Source organism: Parasteatoda tepidariorum, chromosome 1, assembly GCF_043381705.1.
Source record: "Parasteatoda tepidariorum isolate YZ-2023 chromosome 1, CAS_Ptep_4.0, whole genome shotgun sequence".
Lineage (NCBI taxonomy): Eukaryota > Metazoa > Arthropoda > Arachnida > Araneae > Theridiidae > Parasteatoda > Parasteatoda tepidariorum.
Genome location: NC_092204.1, coordinates 81,649,631 through 81,672,356, shown reverse-complemented (window position 1 = coordinate 81,672,356; position 22,726 = coordinate 81,649,631). Strand labels below are relative to the sequence as shown.

Sequence of the window (22,726 nt, the reverse complement as noted above, 5' to 3'; positions counted from 1 at the left end):
CTCGCACCAAACACAGTGCTGACGTAAAATACGTTCAGTAGTAGATTAATCATGGGTTAGACTTCCTTTGCCGTCATGCTAACTATGGGACGTTTTCGTGGTTTACTTCCCATGTTACGCAAATTGGGTTCATTCAAGCAAAAATTTATCACCAAGGTAAAATTTCTCCCAATACTTGATTAAGGAGTTCCCTTGTCTCATGGGTTGGATTCAAAATTTCAAGGCTGAGTTGAACATTGGTAGTCGTAAACTAAAATTAGGTCAACTGTTAAACGGCGGTTATAAAATAAAATATAGATCGTTTTACTTAAAAAAGAAGTTTGTGATAAGAAAACGAAATCAGGTTGCTTTGTTTGGCACCATCCTGGTATTTTTCAAATGATGCAATAGAAAAATAGAGTGAAATAATATACTGTACACTAAAATACGATAAACTAGATTTATTTTTTATTATAAAAGTATCTAACTAAACCTCAATTGGAATGATGCGGGAAAAACAGTTTTTTTTATTACTTGAAAGTAAATTTTATCTTTGAATTTAACTTTCTTGTCAAAAGGACAGAAAGAAAGGAAAACGCTAACTATGTTCCAACTTAGAATGAAATAGAGTACTTCTTGGGAGAATCGCAAAAGAACCAGCAACGATCTAAATAAAAGCACCAAATAACACAGGAAATAGAAAATAAGGACATATCAATCCCTTTTATCTGATGTTGAGATAAACAAGAATTTCCAAATTTCAATCATCTTGGGCCAATCCCTTACTCAAACTATGAAATAAATGTAATTATAGCTATTCTTCGTACAAGGAAATTCTAGAGATTTCAAATAAAAGTAGGGTTGCTATAGAAACGAGGATTTCAACAAATGGCAAAACTGTCAAGAAAACAAATTTTTTTTTCTTCGTATCTTTAAAAGATGCAATTCGTATGAAATAATGCCGAATCTATTTTTGCATTTTAAGGATAGTTTTTATCCGAAATGGTTTATAATATTCATTGAAAAGTTTTAAATTTCAAACTCTTTTTTTAAATAAGCGAATAGTTTCAAGTAACGTCTGCATTAATAATATTTTTCTCTCTATTTTTTTGCTTGTTGCTCTATACAATAAAGTAATCCAGTTTTAAAAGTATGAAGTAATTTATACTATGCAATTAGTGTAAATTAATAAACATAAATGAAACAAAACTACTTGAGCCATTTGATTTATAAATAGCTCCTTTTAAAATGTTCCTTTCTGAGCAATTTATAAATTTGTTTTAGCGAACGAGAAAGGAAATTTCAAATGAAAGCCTTTTGCAAATATTTTAAAAAATTTACTGTATGATTGCCGTCATTTTTGGCGTTAGGGTAATCTGAAATTGTTTTACGATGTATGTAGTTTCCGTATTAATTTACTTTTTTGCTTTTATACTTTTATTTAGCTATTTATTAATTTTTGTTTGTTTGTTTACAAACAACATGTTTTCATGCGTATTACAGTTATTTTATGGCTTCATTAAAACACATTTGATTTTAAAAAACAAGGATATTTTTAGTAATATATTTGTACTAATTCTTTCAAAAAATTGTTATTCAATCAACTTTATATATTTTTGTTTTGTACGATACTACAATTCTGTACTTAAAATTGTATTTAGTTTGCCTCAATACCAAAAATGATGGAAAACTAGAAAAAAAAATTCCTTACAGCGTAGTATAGATTATTGTACGCAAAAAATATATTAAAATTAAGAAATGGAATAATATTTTCTTTACTTGACACCACTCTACGACGTTTTTCTAATCATGCAATAGAAAATTGCAGTGAATTTACATTAAACTTTGTAATAAATTTACTTTTATTATGAAATAATCTTAAATAAACCTTAATCGTGAAGCATGAAATTATTATATTACTCGAATGTAAACTTTATCTTTGAATTTAACTTTTTGTCAAAAGAATGACAGAAAGAAAAGAAAACACAGACTATGCTCCAGCTTAGAGTGAAACAGAGTGCTTCTTGGGAGAATCGCAAAAGAACCAGCAAAGATATAAATTAAAGCACCAAATAACGTAGGAAGTAGAAACTAAAGACGTATCAATCCCTTTTTATCTGATGTTGAGATAAACAAGAACTTCCAAATTTCAATCATCTTAGGCCAATCCCTTACTCAGACTATGAAAAAAAAATAATTTCAGCTTTTTTCCTTACTAAGAAATACTAGAGATTTAAAGTAAAAGTGGGGTTGCTATTAGAAACGAAGATTTCAACAAATGACTCAACATTCAAGAAATTTCAATTTTCGTATTTGTAAGAGATACAATTCTTATGCTATAGTGCACGAAAATATTTCTGAATTTTCATGATAGTTTTTATGCGAAATGTATTAAAAAATTTTAAATTTCAAACTCTTCAAATAATTAAATAGTTAGTTGCAACATTTAAATAACGATTTTTTCTTTCTTTTCGTCGGTATTGTAGCTTTATACAATAAAGTAATCCAATTTGCAAATATCTAAGCATATCATATTAACATTTTTTCAATGAATTAATTTTCATGTATTAGGTTATGAGCTATAAAATTTAAAAAGTCATATTTTCAAGTTTTTAGTTTTCAATAACTACTTGATTGATTTTGTGGAAATTTTTTTATTTCGTCATGTAAAATTATTTATTCTGAAGCTATATAAACAATCAAACATATCCTTCTATTAATTTTTTTAATATTTTTATATCCGTTTTGAATAAAATAGTAAGTAGTTATTCAAAATTATTTTTTGCTTGAAATTGTCTTTGAAAAAATAAGTTTAATTATTTTTACAAAGTTTTTCAATTAGCTTAAAATGTTTCCTCAACGATTTAGGTTCTAAGTCCACAAAATTTGGTACACACTTGTAATATGGTCCCATTAGGCAGGAGTGAAACAAAGTAAGGGGTCTTTTTTTTATTTGACTTTTTGCATACTTCACCGTAGCATTAGTTGTGTAAAAGTAAATTTTTTTTCACTTTTCAATTTTTATAGACTATTGTAAATTGAATTAAAAAATAATAATAAAAATAATATACTACTATAAAAATACATTTTCAAATGGAATTATCTTTGAATAAGCATGTCTTATAACTCTGTGCAACAACCTTTTGATTTTAGGAGATATGGAGAAGTATGCGAAAAGTGAAGTTAAAATTAAAGTGACCAAACGTTCAACTCCTCTTTTATCTTAGCTAATGAGATCATATTTTCTGAATAATAATTTCCTAACCCATATATTTTGAGGGTCCAAAACTCAAATCCTCCGAAAAATGGTAAGGTTGTTTTCAAAGAAATCGTACTGCTTACAATTAAATATGGAATTGTTCTTTATCAAGAAAACATTTACTTTCGAAGGAAAATATTAAGCCAATCAGAGAAATTTCATGTATGATTGTATAATTAATGTTTATAAGATTTGTTCTTAGATATGAGAATTAAAATTCGATTCATGCCAACGAATAATAAATTTTCTGATAACAGGAATTCTTACCATAGTATTTAAACTTCACAGAGAAAAAATATGGTCAAAACTACCAGAATATGAAATTAATTATATTGTGAATATGTGAATATACGAGTATTGGGAATATACCAGACTATTAAATTTATGATTATAATGCTGTGGGAATCTTTGGCTCTATGGGAATACATAAAATCTAGATAATTTTTTACCTAAGGTCTTTGGTAATGATTTTTATAAAATTAACAGTAAAGAATGGTTTTATATTACGTGATAAAAATTTGGTAAATGTTTTAAAATTGAAGTGATACCTTGTGAATTCGACATCATACCTTAGAGAATGGCATGAAAACCATTAGGCTAAATGTACTTTTCAGTTTTGTAATTTTTACCAAATGTATGGCAATAAGAATTATAATTTAAAAAAATCCAGAATTTCCGGTAAATCGATACAATATAACGAAATATATAAGCAAAAAATTACCAAATAAATGGGTTAAATACCATATTTTTTTGTTTTATAAACTAGAATTACTGTGTTTTTTTTTAAAATCAGAAATGTCATGACTATACGGAACAATAATTTTATCAGAATTTGTCTAAGTCTACGCATTGAATTAGTTAAACTGAAATACTTTAATTTCTGCAAAATTCCTCTCTAGCTTTTTTTTTTAAATATTCAACTTAAATTGATGTTGTTATGTTTATCTACTTAATAGGATTAATTATTAAGCCAGTTTTTCTACAGCAAATTTAATGTTATTGAATAATTTTATAAATAACACATAAGGGAATTCTATTATTAGATTAAACGAGGAAGTTATTTATTTTGAGAGATTTAACGAAGTATTAAGGCACAAAGTTTATTATTTAACAAGGAGAAAATTAAAAATACCAACTGCTCTAATATTAAATTATTAGAGGTAAGTTCCATTCTATTAAGATTTAATTGCAATATCAGTATAATGTACAGTATGTTAGAGAGATGACCTAAAACGTTTATGTCAACCGAGTATATGTGAAATGTTTGATATGTACAATTTATGATAAATGACTATCTGTCATTTAAGATAAATAACTGCGCTTTCTCATTATGATGAATGTATAATAAATATGGCATAAGCTCGCGACTGATTATATATTATTCTAATTTATTTCACGATAAAATGTTTGTTCTTTATTAACTACTTAAATTATTTTTTACTTAGTAAGGCTCTAAAAAGCGATTATTCAATTGAGGAGATATATTATGTTAATTTAGTATAAACAATTGTAACATTCTCTTTTGAATTAAATTGTAAGAAAAAGACATACATTTCTGAAGTATAAGTATTATTTTTGTGTATTTTGTCTTTTATTGTAAGGAAAGCTTTTATGTGTTTTTGAGAGTAATTCAGTTGGCTATTTAATTTTTCTTTTGTGTGGGAGTATTTTTATTATTGAAAAGTGGTTCTGTCCCCTGTATGCTTCGTGTACCCTTCACGATTAATTCACAATATGTTTATTCTTGACAATAAATTTATTTTTACAAGTAAATAAATAAATAGTAAAAATAAAAATTACTTAATTAGAAGGACCGAAAACTTCTTATTTTACTAACACAGATTTAGTTTCTTACAAAAATAGTATTAAATTATTTGTGAAAATATTAAATGAGTGATTACAGTAATCTAGAGATGATTTAGCAAAAGTGCAAAAACTTGCTCTTAATGTTGCATTCGAAATATTAAATCGTAATTTTCTTTTCATTATTTTAACTGTAAACGTTGACTAAACGCAATTTTACATAGAACTTAATTCAAAAATCAATCTAATTTATTAAAAGTAAATATAATTTTCGTATCGTTTAATAAATGTAAAACAGTAAATAAATTTCTTTGATATGTAATATTGAAAAAAAAGACTATTTTAAATTTCTGAATAATAAAGAAACAATAAGACTTTAATGTTGCTTTATATTGCAAGCTAAAAGAACAGCAGAAATTAATAATGGCAGAAAATAATATTAAGAAAGGATCATAAGCAAAAATGGGATGATAAGTATTAAGATGTGATAACACTGGTAATTACCGTTACATATGGGATAAACAAATAATTAACATAAAAATATCCTTCTAACTTGTATTAATTTTATGCTAATGCTAACCAGTTGTCTATTTTGCTTATAAGGAAGTCAAACAGTTCAAAAATTTTTCTGGATTCCCAGTATCGAGAAAAAGGGTATATGGATTAAGAAAAAAGAGATTTGCGAACATGTAGAGCATTTTCAGTTAGAAAGCACTAAAATGCGTTTGTATGCGATTTCCTATACTGCAATGTGAAAAAAAAAATCAAATCCGAAAGAAAAAAAATAGTTATTACATCATGCTTTCATTTTTTATGTTCATAGCTGGCAAAATGTTTTTACGTCGAACATGAAAATGTCGGTGGCATTTTTTTCCCCTTTCGAATGTCATTTTATCATGTTACTGAGTAGCAATTTCTCTCCGAAATATTACTTTTTTGTGTTTTTTCTTAATATTTATATCTATGAAGTTTTTTTTATATTTGTTATTTATTGATGATGTTTACTACTGTATAATTTACATCTTATCTTGAACTTCGTAGTTTTACGCCAAGTTTTCAAAAAGTGCTTTTAGCTTCTTCTGCATAACTATTGTATAACATCTAGACAGCTCTTTTATAGCTAGCTAGACGTTTTCCACATATTCGTTGGTTCTTTTTGTTAGAATTAAGGAAAAAGCAGATTTCAAGGAATGATGAAATAAGTATGTCATTTATTCAACAATTGTCTTCTGTTTTTTTTCCCAATAGGTCGTACTTACCTTTTGCCGTTTAGCCACTCTACAATACCTAAGCACCACTTTTATAAATCTAGTTAGTATAATCTGCATGATTGTCACATGCAGATTATTTCATTATTTTGCAATTTTGTAGAGGTAGATTTTAAGCAACGATAAAATAGAAATATAACACGGGGAAAAGGTTTGGTAAAAGTACCGTACGGTATGGTAATCACTTTTACGATAAAAAACAACAACACAATTTTGGTTATAAAACTATAATTTACCTTATTTAAACTATTCATTTAGTTATTTTTTCTCTTCACATGATATTTATATGATAATCATTCAAAATAAATATACAAAACTGAAAAGTAAATTTAACAGGAATAAATGATTTTGATGTCACGCTTAAACGGTATGTTGATAAACTTTTTAAATTTTGCAACATTTACCAAATTTTATCAAAGATCATAAAACCATATTTTGTTAATTTTACCGAAATAATTACTGAAGTGCTTCGGTAGGAATTGACGTGTTTTTTGTTGTTTACATCGATCCAGAAACAAGGTAAATATTACCATATTCTGGTAATTTTGACTATATATTTTTTCTCAAAGCCTGAAGCAAATTGACTCTAAAAATATTCCGTAAAACAGCTGTTTATTCTTAAAATAACTTTTAAAAAAGTTAAAAATGAAAAAAAAAAATCTAGTTCTTTCGAATTACGTATTTTTTAAATTTCTTTTTAGAAAATTGCATTACTTTTTTATAAGCACAGCGAAGTTTAATTTTATTTTTAAATTTGTCAGAAATAAATGCAGCAATGCGAGAGAAATACTTTTTATGCTGTAAATAAATACTGGATTTAATAAGAGGCCAACAAGAGCTAGAGTTCTATCTTGCAGTTGAAACTAAACAGAGCTCTCGCTAAATTGCTTCTTCCAGTTCCGTTAGATTCCTTTTTTCGCATAAATGTTATTAAAATGTTTATGCAGTAAGAAAGCAAAATGAACTAGATTTTTTTTATAAGAGACATTTTTTTCCCAATTAAATTAGGTTATTAAATCAACTTTTTAAAATCAAGTAACGTTTGCCGAGTGTGTTTAAAATATCCTTTTGTCTCCAAAGTTTTAAAAATAGCACAGATTTTTTTAGTAATGTTTTATGTTGTTACTGAAACCAAAATTATTACCAAGCGAAGAATATATATTATTTAAAATACATTATTTAAAATAAATGATTTAAAATACATTATTTAGAATACATTATTTAGAATACATTATTTAAGATACATTATTTAAAATACATTGTTTAAAATACATTGTTTAAAATACATTGTTTAAAATACATTGTTTAAAATAGATTGTTTAAAATACATTGTTTAAAGTATATTATTTAAAGTATATTAAAGTACATTATTTAAAATGCATTGTTTGAAACACATTGTTTAAAATTCATTATTTGAAATATATTTAATAAAATTTGCTAAATTCTGCTATACTTGTGATTACACAAAATTCATAATATTAAGCTTTTAGTTTCTGTTATTTCACGACTGAACGACTATCTTTACTTTACACATGGCTTGCATAGACAAATTTTGTCTCATTGCCTTCACTGTGGTAGACCTTTTAGGTATTTTTCCATATTCTTATTAAAACTCCAATTTTAAAAACAATTGTTTTCTTATTCAATTAGATAAGAATAATTATATTACGGATCAAAAAACAAACTATCTTTGTCCATAAAAAGTATTTCAAAATAAGGCTAAAATATGTTAAATATAACTAATTTTCAAATATGCTTTTCTATTAATAGTACTACAATATTGTTTATTACAATATTGATTATTCTTAAAATTTTTATATTGTTTTTATCAAATTTACTGTTTTTACATTTTAAAAGTGTATATGTATATACATATATATATGGCGGGCCCGCCATTCCTCTTTCCCCATTGGTCTCAGAAATGCCAGAACTGCTACTCTCTTCTCGTTACCCAGGGAGCACCCATGGCGGTGCAGCGTCGCCCACGTCACACAACCACAAACCCATTTATAGAGGGTCACATTCACACAGAAGAAAGGACATCGAACACAGGGAGAGAGAAAGAAACATCCAGGGCCTGAGAGGGATTCGAACCCGCAACCATCAGCTCCGCAGTCATGCACGCTAACCACTCGGCCACATGGTCGGCACATTTTAAATATGAATTCAAAACTTTTATTGTACTATAAGCATCTGTATATCAGTGTTTACAATTAAACTTACTTCTCCTTTATTACTTCGTATTGTCTGTAAAACTGATCTATATACACTACCGGTCAAAAGTTTGCGAAAATTTTGAAATCTACGAAAAAATGGTCTAAATTCAAATGTTTATAGAACTGCGAAAAATCAGTCAAATTGCATGCAAATTTGATATGTTCTAAAGTGAATCCTCTACATTTAGTTACATATGATCAAATTGCAATACTTTATTTTTTGCGATCTGAATCCAGCTTTTCATCATGGGTTGTTTCTATGGTGAAAAAAGTTGCTAAGTTTGAACACCTGCCAAACATGCAAAAAAAATTTTTTGTACTTTCTGTTAATGGAAAATAGTTATTTGAACCGTTCTGTGTAAGCCCTCAAAATTTCAAATCGTTTCGATTTGTTTTGACGAAGTTATAGAATTTTGAAAAACATGTGTACTTTTCTCGATTTTTGAGCATTCCACATATGCAGTCTTTTGGTCTATACATCTTCTACCAAAGAACTTTTTAATTTTAATGTTTTCTATATTTTCAACTAATTAATATTGATTATAAAACAAATATTCTTATTCATTATTGCAATTACAAAGAATTTATTATGAATATAATTAAAACAATATCTCATAAATGTCACATTTCATTGAAAATTTGTTTGTTCTTGCAAACGATACTCTGATATTTCGAATCGAAATCAGTTATGGGACATTTTACAACAGGAATGGAACTCTATATCACTTGAAGTGATTAATGGTTTGTTCGATCGAATGCCACGCATATGTAAGGCTATAATAAAAGCAAAAGGTGGATGGTTCGAGGAATCTAAGATTTAAATGTTAATTTATTTAATTACAAAATACGAATAAGAATATGTTAAATATTTGACCTGTTGTAAATAAAATAGTTTAGTAAAAATGCAAATTTTTTATACTATTGATATTATTTTTTTAGAATTATTTATGTAATTATTGTTATAACTTTTTATTTTAATTTAATGTAAAGTAAAAATATCACAACAAAACTAATACATATAAGCAATAAATATAAACAATAAATATAAACAATAATAGTTACAATAATGAATAAGAGTATTTGTTTTATAATAAATATTAATTATTTGAAAATATAGAAAACATTAAAATTAAAAAGTTCTTTGGTAGAAGATGTATAGACCAAAAGACCGCATATGTGGAATGCTCAAAAATCGAGAAAAGTACACATGTTTTTCAAAATTCTATAACTTCGTCAAAACAAATCGAAACGATTTGAAATTTTGAGGGCTTACACAGAACGGTTCAAATAACTATTTTCCATTAACAGAAAGTACAAAAAATTTTTTTTGCAAGTTTGGCAAGTGTTCAAACTTAGCAACTTTTTTCACCATAGAAACAACCCATGATGAAAAGCTGGATTCAGATCGCAAAAAACAAAGTATTGCAATTTGATCATATGTAACTAAATGTAGAGGATTCACTTTAGAACATATCAAATTTGCATGCAATTTGACTGATTTTTCGCAGTTCTATAAACATTTGAATTTAGACCATTTTTTCGTAGATTTCAAAATTTTCGCAAACTCTTGACCGGTAGTGTAGGTTACTATCGTTACTGGATTGCCGATACGGGACGACTTAAACGGTAACAGTTTAGCCGGCCAAATTCATCCCAAGTTAAGCCTTAGCTAGTCATTCATTATAGTGGTCATGTTCTATTTTTAAATAATTATTTTAATATTTCAAAATTGCTTTCATTTAAAAAATGACAGGGTTTTAGGTAATTCTTTTTATGAAGCTTCTGAATACTTACATTCTTAAAAGAGATTATAATAAGAAATGGATTTTGAACTACTTTTGTTATTGTTCTTGCCAAGAACAATAAATTTTCTCCACCACTGGAATAAAGTGACAAAGGAAAAGGTTTTTTGGGTTGAATTGAATAAATATATCTTCCTTTTTTTGGATTGAACGAATATATATTTTTTTCTTCTTCTTTGTATTGAACAAATGTATGTTTCTTTGGATTGGACAAATGTATCTTTTTTGGGATTGGACAAATGTATCTTTCTTTGGATTGGACAAATGTATCTTAGGATGGATTTAATATATTATTTTGCTCTTTAAATTGAAAAAATATTTATTTTTTTTCTGGTTTGTACAAATAGTTATTTATTTATTTTCACGTTTTGTTTTACTTTTATACTTTACTTTATACTTCAAATTTTATTTTATGCGTCAAACTTTACTTTATACCTTAGATTTGTAATTTTAGAGCTCCTGCTTACCAAAACTAAAAATTAAAATTAAAAAAAAACTATTTTCAAAAAAAAGGAAAAGAAAAGAAAATGAGTTTAATTTTGTCGAATTAGTCAATAAACGATTAAATACCTTAATAATTAGGAACATTTTCAGCAGATTGCGGTTTAATTTCCTATTTCATTTATTCGTGCTTTGTATAATAAATATATAGATATCTTTTAGCTAGTATAATAAGAGCAAATGAGTTTTATAAATATTATATACATTATTCCTACACAATCTTTAATTGCTAATAACATAGTATTGTACAACCTATGCATTAGTTATCTGAAACCCTAAAACCTAAATGATTAACGCAATATATAACCATATTTATTGCCTAACAATAGCAGCAATGTTAGTTTAAACATAACAATTTACGATTCTAATGATTATGACTAATTTTAGAGGGAAGTTGTATTAAAACTAATATCTGAATTGTAAAGTAAATACGCATTTTGCGTTTATGAATAACCATTGGATATAGTAAATAATATTTGAAATTTAGATAACAACAGTTGAGTATTATTTAAATTTCAAAACTTGCATTCGCTTAAACTAATTGAGTTATCCTTCCGGATGAGAATGAAATTTATAAAATTTGACAGGAATTATGGAATTGCGTGCTCTGTTTGTTTAGATACTGTTGCGAAGTATGCGTGTTTCATATTAATTTAGTATGGGAAATGCAAAAATTATAATTCAGTATACAAATTTACATTCTACTCGTAAGTTTCGTATAAACCGCACACATGGATGTATTTATTTGTAGCTTTGAAAAGATAAGTCATAGCAGCTTTATTTGAGTAAAAAATTATCTTAATAAGTTAAGTAAATTAGTATATTAAAAAATAGTTTGTTGGTTTCTTATTTTGTTTGTTATTTACATTAAAAGCTAGTTAGTTGACAATTGATAAGTTATTTATAATGCATGATTATTAAGTTTATTACTATTTGCTACGATTTAGTATAGGCTTTATAATGCATGTACAGTTCTTACTGGTCTTGCTTCAGAAAGGCTCTGGGTTTGAATCCCGGAAAATCTTTGGATGTTTTTTCATTCTCTTTACTATCTGTCCTTACTGTGGGAGCGATGTTGGCCCACCTAATATAGCGCCTCTGAAAAAGTGGCCAACAACACTGTCCTAATACGCTTGAATTGGCGATGTCAACCTAGGTAGGCATTGAAGTAAAAAACACTTCTTACTGATCTTATCATGTAAATATAGCACCTTTCAGAATAGAATTTAATTATACTCTGTTGCAAGTTAAGAAAAAAACATTATGCCTATGGAAAGAGCCAGTTTGTATCTCAGTACACGCCAAATGGTTAAGTTTCCAGAGCTAACGAATATCAACATCGCCAACTCTTGAAAGCTGCAGAGCCGTTTTTTGCTGGATTCCTTAAATAGTGTGGAATGAGTAAAACAAAATTTAGTGAATAATCAACTAACAAATAATAGGAATTATGAAAAATGATGTCTAAAAACAGTAACAGATATACGCCATTCTGTTCGCATTTAAAGAAACTGACGAGAGGATAATAAATATCGTTTTTTGCAGACGATTTTCTTTTGCAGTGAAACAAAAGTAAAAATTTGTTTATCTCACGTTTAATTTATTAAGCGCATGTCAACATAAGACGCGCCATATTTAGTGGTCTAATCAAATCCAATGCTTTTGCAACATCATATAGTTATTTCCTTTTCAAGAATTTATTTATCTTCTTATTTATCGAAATATTTCGCCAATTTTAGGATTAGAGTAAGACTAGGAAATTATAACCTTTTTTATATATATTTCCATCAAATATATCACACAAGATAGCACAAATTAAATTTCTGTCTGACGTGTTTATCTCTTAAAAACTTTTATACTGTTTTGAAAGCATAGTTGTAAAATTTGATAACAAAATAAAATGGAACTATATGCTGTCCCGAGATGATTTCTTAAATGCTATTCCGCAACGGTCTTTTCTAAACTTGCAACGTAGTATAAAGGTGAGTTTCCTGTAGTATTTAATTTAACTTCGAACATTTTTTAAATGATAATGTAAATTGGAAGGATTTTTCTGTAAGTTATATGAAAATGAAAAAATTGAGGGTGAGAAATGGGGATTTAGAATGGAGGATGGATACATTGGGATAATTTTAGAAAAAGTCCCTTCATTTAAATACAATAAATTCAAAATAGTTGCATCAGAACAGTAAACAGTTACAGGGTTTTTTATGTTGACAATACTGGAAGGGAAACAAACATAATAACGTTGTTAGAAATAAATTTTAAAATGAAATATAATATTTTTTTAGTTTTAACTTAAAATAAGATTTATTTCGTTATTTTTTTTTTAAATCGTGGTTATAACATCTGCAAGATGTGTGCCTGCCTATCAGACAGTGTAGTGGTTTGAGTCCTGGACAAGTCATGGATGTTCTTTCATTCTTTGTACTGTTTATCCGTATTGTGGGAGCAGCATTGGCCCTCCTAATATGGTGCCTCTGAAACAGTGGCTAAGAAATCTGCCCGATTGGTTATCAAGTGTCAATCGGGGGGACATTAGACAATCTGCTCCCTAAGATTTTCGGTGAATGGAAGCTTAAAAATACTGGTTAACAAAATACATTTATTTTTAAGAATTTTGAGAAACAATGTGAAAAAATTCAAATAATGGCAAAAAACAATGGCAAAAACATACAAATAATGCCAAATAATGGCAAAAAGACACAAATAATATAAAATAATGGTAAAAACATACTATAATTTTTCACACTATAAACAAGACTATAAGACATACTACAAACAATAACTTTTATCAGTGTTGTGAGAGCCACGTTGCCTCTCGATGATGTGATCCTGGTTTGGATCCTAGCTTTGGCTAGTTGATGAGTATTCTGCTTCCCGCTCGCATTGACCACAGTGCTGACATTATCTCTAGTAATATACTGATCAAATGTTAGTCCTCTTTTCTTTTGGCTAACTGTGGAAGTTTTAACTGGTTTTCCGCTCCATGTAAAGCAAATTGCTGTTAGAACAAAAGTCTTTCCCTAACGCTAGTTTGTCCCAATGTTTGATGCAATCCCTTGTTTTCTGGAATGGATATAAAATTACAAGGCCAAAGAATTGAACTTTAATTATTACTCAATTATCGTAGAATTATAATTGAACCGGATATTCAACGGCGTTTATTAAATAAATATAAAATCTTCGTGAATGACATGCCAGTACTAATTCTCGATTACTTTAATATCAATCGGTGATGTAGAAACAAAATCAGTCACAACCGTTTGATATCGTTGGTCACCATATTTGTTAAGTGTTGAACTGAACATTGCGGTTTCTGTTTTGTATATCAACTAACACTGAACTCGTTTCTGAAACCGTTTACATAGTTTTTAAGAGCTTTATATCCGTTGCTTCTTTTTAATTTGTGAATTTTAAAAAGCATGCTATTAAAAGGCCCTTACCAGACTAATCAGTTTCTACTAGACTAGTTTGTTCCGCTTCGTTACACATGTATAGTCCAAAATTTTAAAACAAGTCACTCTTGAGGTACACATACTACTAGGTTCCTTTGAATGAATGCATTTTAAAATTAAGTGCAAACAAAGAAAATTATTTAATTCGCTTCAAGAGTATTCCCGACATAAATATAATAGCCGAAATAAGCAAGAAAGGAAAAAAAGGGAATCTAACACAAGGGGTATAAACTTAGTAAAGAGATGTGTACTTTCATGCCTAAACAATTGGGACAATATTCTCCCAGTGGTGGCTTCTCAACTCCCCTATTTTGAGGGCTAGAAATCCAAATAAGAAAAAAGTGTATGATTACACATTGATAGTATGTTTTTTGTCTCATTTCGTAACTTAAGATATAACTTAAGACACATCATACATCTGGACAAAACACTCTATGCATTTTTAAAGCAATTTTTCCAATTTTTTCCTTTCTTTCAATTTTCTTTCGCACAAACCAAGTCGATTCAGCTTCTTACGATCTAAGATCCATTTCACCAATTGATACTCTTCCTGCCTATACATGACAGCAGTTTTACCTAGTTAGTAACCATTCACTGAATTTTTAAATTCACCTAACGGAAAGTGGTTGGGTCTTCAAAAATCATGGCAAAAAACGCTTGAACGCTTTAAAAAAATAAAAATTAATTCTTATAAAATTATGTGACATTAGACTGAATTATGTGAAATTAGATTGAGAAAAAATTGCTAGTAAAAAAAAAAAAATTATTGGCGAAAAAATTGGATGCCGAATGGTTTCATTCTTGTGAAAGTAAGTAACGGAATGGCGTTGTGATGAAACTTTCGTTTCTTTTTTTTATTTCATCTCTGCAACTACAATTGGGGTACGTATTGTACATTTGTGACATCTACATTTATTATTAGACTTTTATTCATTAATCAAAAATGATTCTTAACGATATTAAGCAAGTAAGCAAAGCATTGAAAAATTTTAAGAAAGACAAAATAAGACTTCTACATAAATTTATTTTCGATGTAGAAGGCGATNATTATGAAGAATAAAATTATGAAGAATAACGGACAAAGAGTACGACAGAACTAATCAGGCACATTCTTTTCCCATCAGTCAGAGGTATTAGTCAAAATAAACAGAATACAAATAAAAAAAATAATAGAATATTAACTGTATATAATAAACAGGACAAATCATTAAGTCAAATGTGCAAAAGTGATAAGATGATACGCGATTTTTTAATACAAAAGTTTATAAGAGGTTCTTTTGACTGATTATGGTACGACTGATTATGGTTGACTGATTATGATTTCCTTTAACACGAGTTAAAAGAAAAATATGATGAATTAAAGACATTTATGAAAAGCTGCATGGTTGGCTAATCGGAATTTTCTAGCTTTAAAAATGTTAACATAAAATAATATATTACCAAACATTATTTAAACATTGTAATGGGATTTCTTTTTATTTCTGCCCAAAAAAGAGTAATAACACTCAGATTTCCAAAATAAAAAAATTATGAATAGTGATGCACGCGCCATCTGATTTTTGGCAGCTTGTGATCACTGTTTATATATATTTTTCAATGTTTTAAGTATTTTAATTCAGAAGTATTGATATTTTAACAGAAAATTACACACATTCTTTTAACATAGTATTTTTTTAGGCACTCTGAAACGGATCTCGCAATGCATAAATAATAATAATTAAAATGTCCTCAAAATATACTCCAGACAGTTTTTAATAATCAGACGCTGTTCAAACTGCAAAATTTAAAAACTTAACAAAATTATATAATGTTACTTTTCAATCAGAACTTTTCTTTTAACAACTAACACTGGTTTGGCACTGAACTTTTGTTCTTCACCTTAGGGGATGCTGGAAGTGTTGCTCATTTTATTGTGACCAGTTGGGCACCTGTGATTCAAAGTCGCAGAGACGAGCAACATTAACCCCGCCACACTGCCACAGATACCCATTCATAGGGTGGACCACACTCACACAACAGAGGACAACACACAGAGATATATCCGTGCCCTGAGCGAGATTCGAACCCGCAACCATCAGCTCCTCTGCAGTCAGGCCAGCTTACCACTCGGCTACATGTTCGGAACATTTAAAATACGAATTCAAAACTTTTATTGTACGATAAGCATCTGTAGGTCAGTGTTAACAATTAAACTTACTTCTCCTTTATTACTTCGTATTGTGTAATACATCACAAATTCCTAAATTTAAATGTCTTTTGTTCATAACTTTTTAACACACTAAGAGACTTGTCCTCCCACCTGTTCACTCTACTCACCAACCTGAAAAATGGCCTTTTCAATGGTCAAAAGGACCTAAAAAATGTCAAATAATTTTTTTTTATAAAATATATAATTATCATAATTTTATGAAAGAACAAATTTTTAATATGCTTATTGTAACAAAATTAAAGATTACTTATATTTTAAAATAAAATAATTAAATTCATCCCAAGTTAAGCCCTACCTAGTCATTCATTATAGTGGTCATGTCCCATTCTTAAATAATTATTTTAATATTTCAAAATTGTTTTCATTTAAAAAAATGATAGGGTTTTAGGTAATTCTTTTTATGAAGGTAATTCTTTTTATACTTACATTCTTAAAATAAATTATTATAAGAAATGGATTTTGGACTTTTTTGTCATTGTTCTTGGCAAGAATAATAAATTTTCTCCACCACTGGAATAGAGCGACAAAGGAAAAAGTTTTTGGGGTTGAATTGAATAAATATAATCTTCCTTTTTTTGGATTGAACAAATATATCTTTTTTTCTTCTTCTTTGTATTGAACAATTGTATCTTTCTTTGGATTGAACAAATGTATCTTCCTTCGGATTGGACAAATGTATCTTTCTTCCTTTGGATGGAATAAATATATTATTTTGCTCTTTGAAAAAAACATTTTTCTTTCTCTTTCTGGTTTGTACAAATAGTTATTTATTTATTTTTACGTTTTACTTTACTTTTAAACTCTACTTTATGCTTGAAATTTTACTTTATACTTCAAACTTTACTTTATACCTTAGATTTATAATTTTAGAGCCCCTGCTTACCAAAATTAAAATTAAAATTTTAAATAAAACTCTTTTCAAAAAAAAAGAAGGAAAAAAGGAAAATGTGTCGAATTTAGTCGAATTAGTCAGTAAACGATTAAATACCTTAACAAATAAGAACATTTTTAGCAGACTGAGGTTTAATTTAATATTTCTTTATTTGTGCTTTGTACAATAAATATATAGACATCTTTTAGCTAATATAATACGAGCAATTGTGTTTTATAAATATTATATACATTATTCCTACACAATCTTTAATTGCTAATAACATAGCAATGTACAACCTATGCATTAGCTATCTAAAACCCTAAAAACTAAATGATTTACACAATATATAACCATATTTATTGCCAAACGATGGCAGCAATGTCAGTTTAAACATAACAATTTATGATTCTAATGATTGACTAATTTTGGAGGGAAGTTATATTAAAACTAATATCTGAATTGTAAAGTAAACACGCCTTTTGCATTTATGAATAACCATTGGATATGGTAAATAATATTTTGAAATTTAGATAACAACAGTTGAGCATTAAGCGAATGCAAGTTTTGAAATTCAAATAAACTAATTGAGTTATCCTTCCGAATGAGAGTGAAATTTATAAAATTTGACAGGAACTACGGAATTGCGTGCTTTGTTTGTTTAGATACTGTTGTGAAGTATGCGTGTTTCATATTAATTTAGTATGAGAAATGCAAAAATTATAATTCAGTATACAAATTTACATTTTACTCATAAGTTTCGTATAAACCGCACTCATGGGTGTATTTATTTTCAGTTTTGAAAAGATAAGTTATAGCAGCTTTATTTGAGTAAAAAATTATCTTAATAAGTTAATTAGTGTATTAAAAATTAGTTTGTTGGTTTCTTATTTTGTTTGTTATTTACTTTAAAAGCTAGTTAGTTAACGATTGATAAGTTATTTATAATGTATGATTATTAAGTTTATTACTATTTGCTACGATTTAGTATAGGTTTTATAATGCATGTACATTTCTTACTAGTCTTACCTCAGAAAGGTTCTGGGTTTGAGTCCCGGAAAAGTCATGGATGTTTTTTCATTCTTTGTACTATCTGTCCTTACTGTGGGAGCAATGTTGGCCCACCCAATATGGTGCCACTGAAAGAGTGGCCAGCAACACTGTCCTAATACGTTTGAATTGACGATGTCAACCTAGGTAGGCATTGAAATAAAAAACAGTTCTTACTGATCTTATCATGTAAAAATAGCACCTTTCAGAATCGAATTTAATTTTACTCTGTTGTAAGTTAAGAAAAAAAAATTATGCCTGTGGAAAGAGCCTGTTTGTATCTAAGTACACGCCAAATGGTTAAGTTTCCAGAGCTAACGAATATCAACATCGCCGACTCTTGAAAGGACGCTGCACAGCCGTTTTTTGCTTGATTCCTTAAATAGTGTGGAATGAGTAAAACAAAATTTAGTGAATAATCAACTGACAAGTAATTATGAAAAATGATGTCTAGAAATTGTAACAGATATACGCCTTTCTGCTCGCATTTAAAGAAACTGCCGAGAGGATAATAAATATCGTTTCTTGCAGACGATTTTCTTCTACGGTGAAACAAAAGTAAAAATTCTTTACTTCATATTTCATTTATTAAGCGCATGTCAGCATAAGACGCGCCATATTTAGTGGTCTAATCAAATCCAATGCTCTTGCAACATTATACAGTTATTTCCTTTTCAAGAACTTATTTATCTTCTTATTTATCGAAATATGCCACCTTTTTTATATATATTTTTATCATATATATCGTACAAGATAGCACAAATTAAATTTCTGTCCGACGTGTTTATCTCTTGAAAACTTTCATGCTGTTTAGCAATCATATTTGTATGATTTGATAACAAAATAAAAAGGAACTATTTGCAGTCCCGGATGATTTCTTAAATACTATTCCGCAACGGCCTTTTCTTAACTTGCAACGGAGCATGAAGGTGAGCTTCCTGTAGTATTTAATTTAACTTTGAACATTTTTTAAACGATAATGTAAATTGAAATGATTGTTCTGTAAGTTATGAAAATGAAAAAATTGAGAGGGAGAAATAAGGATTTAAAATGGAGGATACATTGGAATAATTTTAGAAAAAGCCACTTTATTTAAATACAATGAACTAAAAACAGTTGCATCAGAACAGTAAAAAATTACAAGGTTTCTTATTTTGACAATACTGGAAAGAAAACAAACATAATAACATTGTTAAAAATAAATTTAAATACGAAAAATAATATTTTTTTAGCTTTAGCTTAAAGTAAGATTTATTCAGTTATTATTATTTTTTTAAAAAAATCATTGTTATAAACATCTGCAAGATGTGTGCCTGCCTATCAGACTGTGTAGCGGTTTGAATCCTGGACAAGTCATGGATGTTATTTCATTCTTTGTAATATTTGTCCCTTTTGTGGGAGTAACATTTGCACTCCTAATATGGTGCCCCTGAAACAGTGGGTAAGAAATATGCCCGACTGGGTGTCAAGTGTCAATCGGGTGGACATTGGACAATCTGCGCCCTAAGATTTTCGGTGAATGGAAGCTTAAAAAAACTGGTTAGCAAAATACATTTATTTTTAAGAATTTTGAGAAACAATGCGAAAAAATTTAAATAATGGCAAAAAACGATGGGAAAAACATACAAATAATGCCAAATAATGGCAAAAACACACAAATAATATCAAATAATGGCAAAAACATAATATAATTTTTCACACAGTGAAGAAGACTATAAGACATAATACCAACAATAACATTTATCAGTGTTGTGAGAGTCACGTTGCCTCTCGATGAGGTGATCCTGGTTTGAATCCTAGCTTTGGCTAGTTGATGCGTATTCTGCTTCCAGCTCACATTGACTAAAGTGCTGACATATATCTCAAGTAATATACTGATCAAATGTTAGTCTTCTTTTCTTTTGGTTAACCGTGGAAGTTTTAACTGTTTTTCCTCTCCATGTAAAGCAAATTGTGGTTAGAACAAAAGTCTGCTCCTAACGCTAGTATATCCCAATGTTTGATGCAATAGCTCCGTTGTTTTCTGGATTAGATATAAAATTACAAGGCCAAAGAATTGAACTTTAATTATTACTCAATTATCGTATAGTTATAATTGAGCCGGATATTCAACGGCGTTTATTAAATAAATATAAAATCTTCGTGAATGATACGCTAGTGCTAATTCTCGATTACTTTAATATCAATCGGTGATGTAGAAACAAAATCAGTCACAACCGTTTGATATCGTTGGTCACCATATTTGTTAAGTGTTGAACTGAACATTGCGGTTTCTGTTTTGTATATATGAACTAACACTGCATGCGTTTCTGAAGCCGTTTACATAGTTTGTAAGAGCTTTATATCCGTTGCTTCCTTTTAATTTGCAAATTTTAAAAAGCATGCTATTAAAAGGCCCGTTACCAGACTAATCTGTTTCAACTAGACTAGTTTGTTCCGTTTTTTTACGCATGTATAGTCCAAAATTTTAAAACAAGTCACTCTTGAGGTACACATACTACAAGGTTCCTTTGAATGAATGCATTTTAAAATTATGTGCAAACAAAGAAAAATATTTAATTCGCTTCAAAAGCATTCCCGACATAAATATAATAACCGAAATAAGCAAGAAAGGAAAAAAAGGGAATCTAACATCAAGGGGTATAAACTTAGTAAAGAGATGTATACTTTCATGCCTAAACAATTGGGACCATATTCCTCAAGTTGTGACTTCCCAATAAATTTTGAGGGCTTAAATTTTGAGGGCTAGAAATCTAAATAAGAAAAAAAAATGCATTTTTTACATTGATAGCATGTTTTTTGTCTAATTTCGTAAACTAAAATATCGTCTGTATTACTTATTTAGCACGTTTTAGATTAGGCTCTCGAACCATAAAGATTGAGACTTAGTGCGTGAAAATCCAAATTCCATTCCAAACTTAATCATGATATTATTTTTCACATTATACATCTGGACAAAACACTCTATGCGTTTCTGAAGCAATTTTTCCAGTGTTTACCCTTCCTTCAATTTTCGTTAGCGCAAACCAAGTCGTTTCAGCTTCTTACGATCTAAGAGCCATTTCACCAATGGATACTCTCCATGCCTATACATGACTGCAGTTTTACCTAGTTAGTGACCATTCACCGATTTTTTAAACTCACCTAACGGAAAGTGGTTGGGTCTTCAGAAATCATGGCAAAAAATGCTTAAACCTTTAAAGAAAATAAAAATAAATTCTTATAAAATTATGTGATAAGCGTAATTCTCACAGATCCGGTGGTTTCAACTAAACTTTTTCGGGGCTGATGATAGCGCAAGTTCCAGATAGTGCTTTGATTTTCTTTTCCGATATGATCGAGGATGATGTGGCTTGTCAAAAATATAGTAATGCGATTTTAATTCAGTAAAAATTTTCGAAAAATTATGTCAATCATTTATTTTTCTTGAATTTGAGGTTAATATTTGCAACGTATTCATTATAAAAAGCATGTGTTATTTTTCCAGCCTCAACAGTTTCCTTGGCATAACATTTTAGAAACAGTCGGCCTAATTTAATATAGAAGTCACACTGAGGAAGCCACACATACACCACTGAGGTGACCAAATTCACGAGATATAGCAATATGCAAAGACACAGATTGTAGTAGTATCGCGTACAATTATATAATATTGCCAATCAAACTCATAGGTTTTGCAGAAATAATTCTAACAATTATGAGTTTTTAAGAGATACCGATAAAAATAAAAACAATTTAATTAATAGTCATTTTCCTTGTTCATTTCTTAAATTTTATTTTTAAAATATTTTAAAAAAACTTGACATTTATTTCATTTTTCTGCTTTTAGAATGACCTCTTATTTATTTTTTAAGGTAGAAACTAACTATGATAAGTTATTCCTAAAGCCACTGGACGAAATAGTTTGGATGTATGACCTTTTATACTGGAATAGTTAAATACGCTTTGAAGTAAAGTTCAAAATTTATTGTAGCCATATATATATATATATATATATATATATATATGTACATATATGAGCAATTCTACAAGTAAACGCCAATTAGGCGGCCAAAAAAAAAAAATCAAAAAAAATTTGGGGGGCACACTATTTCTACATGAATTTTCTTCTTTTTTACACCCTAAAAAGGCAAGAAAAAATCGTGAACATGAAATTTTTTCTTTGTGACATACTTTAAATGTGACATACTCTTTCTGACATACTCAGCCATTTATTCAGATAAAACGAATTTTGCATAAATATAATATTATTATACTCTCTAAAATGTATTTATATAGATTTCATACTATAAGATTATATTTTAGTATAAAAA

The 22,726-nt window shown here is 28.5% G+C and overlaps 1 long non-coding RNA gene across 1 annotated transcript in view; it reads right to left on the bottom strand.

Annotated features, from left to right (window-relative positions):
- LOC139426972 (uncharacterized) overlaps window positions 1-18,552 on the bottom strand; it is a 36,264-nt gene extending 17,712 nt beyond the window's left edge. The window contains exons 1-2 of the long non-coding RNA XR_011638121.1: window positions 18,393-18,552; window positions 16,481-16,636 (exon numbers count right to left, since the gene is read on the bottom strand). This is a non-coding gene — a long non-coding RNA (uncharacterized lncRNA). The remainder of the gene's footprint in view (window positions 1-16,480; window positions 16,637-18,392) is intronic.
- Between the last annotated feature and the right edge of the window lie 4,174 nt (window positions 18,553-22,726).